The following is a 1,311-nucleotide window of genomic DNA, read 5'->3' as shown; positions in this document are numbered from 1 at the left end:
AGGACTCAGCCTTGGTACATAGGTTGCCAGCTCTACTCACTGAGCTAACCGGGCGCCCAACATTAATGATCTTTTGCCATATTTTAAGTAATGTGTCTAAAGTCATACAGCTTTGTCACACACAGGTGTGTCTGCACAGTGCTCCCCCTCTCCCAGACCTACTATCTCCCTGACCAGTGCAACGGGTGAAGGGAAGAAAAAGAGCAAGACGGGTATTTTTCAGCTCAACTCTACTCTCTTCCCTTTTGGCTCCTCTACTTCCTTTTCCCTCAATGTAGGCAGAGGTGATTGTCAGAGCAATGAAGTTGGAAACAACAGAGAGCTTTACTTTGCTCTTGAGAAGCTGCAGCCTTTATTTATTGACAAACTCTAAGTTACACTGTACATTTACATTTACATACATTGACAACAACACTCCTCCACTCATTTGCCTCTCTTTCTCTCTCTCTCTCTCTCTCTCTTTCACTCATCCACACACACTACGCACATAAAAAGCTACGCTACTCATAACAGAGGATATGAAGCTATGTTCTTGACAAGTCTGTACTTTGTCAATTGACCACAGCATGGTGATGTGGGCTGCCATTTTTGAGTGAATAAAAAAAATTGTGGTAACTATTAATGATAGTTTGGCTATTTAAAAATCTCGGCTTTATGCAGGATGTCAACTGTGGTGTGACTAATCAGTGGTTGGCAGTAATGTCACACCACCTTTCAGTATCAGCTCAGCTAGCTTAGAACCTTGACCAAGGTGTACCAGGTACTATCCACAATAACAATCAAAGAACAGTGAGTAGGTGCGATATCATGATCCAGAAGGTGGTTCACCTAGGGGAAGCTCATCCATTGTGCTGACCCCTGTGAACTCCCCAAATGTGGGAATCTTGACAGTGGAAATGCAGCTGTATTCACCTGGGGGATGTCAAAGTCTGTTTCTAAATTTCTTCTCCTTCTTTCTTCTTCTTTTTGTTTTTTTTGCATAATTTTAGGCTGCCAAAAATGTTCGAAGCAAAAGATATTTCACTACAATGAAATAAAAGAGAAACAACTAAAGGAGGTAAGATGTTGTAATTGACTGAGTGACATAGCAGTTCATTTAGCAGTGGTTGCTTTCTGTGTGTGTGTACAGGGAAGAGAAGAGGTAAAAGTGAGCTGGCTGCCTTGTTCCTCGTGGTAAGAGCTCAGAACTTTGATCCACATTAGCTGATTTTAAAATTGTTAGCTTTTTTTACAGTATGCTTTATAAATATACACTACTCACAAAAAGTTAGGGATATTCGGCTTTCGGATGAAATTTCATATATTCAATAA

Source organism: Morone saxatilis, unplaced genomic scaffold, assembly GCF_004916995.1.
Source record: "Morone saxatilis isolate NCDOM2014 unplaced genomic scaffold, NCSU_SB_2.0 Contig24, whole genome shotgun sequence".
In the NCBI taxonomy this organism is placed as follows: domain Eukaryota; kingdom Metazoa; phylum Chordata; class Actinopteri; family Moronidae; genus Morone; species Morone saxatilis.
This window is presented reverse-complemented; position numbering follows the sequence as displayed.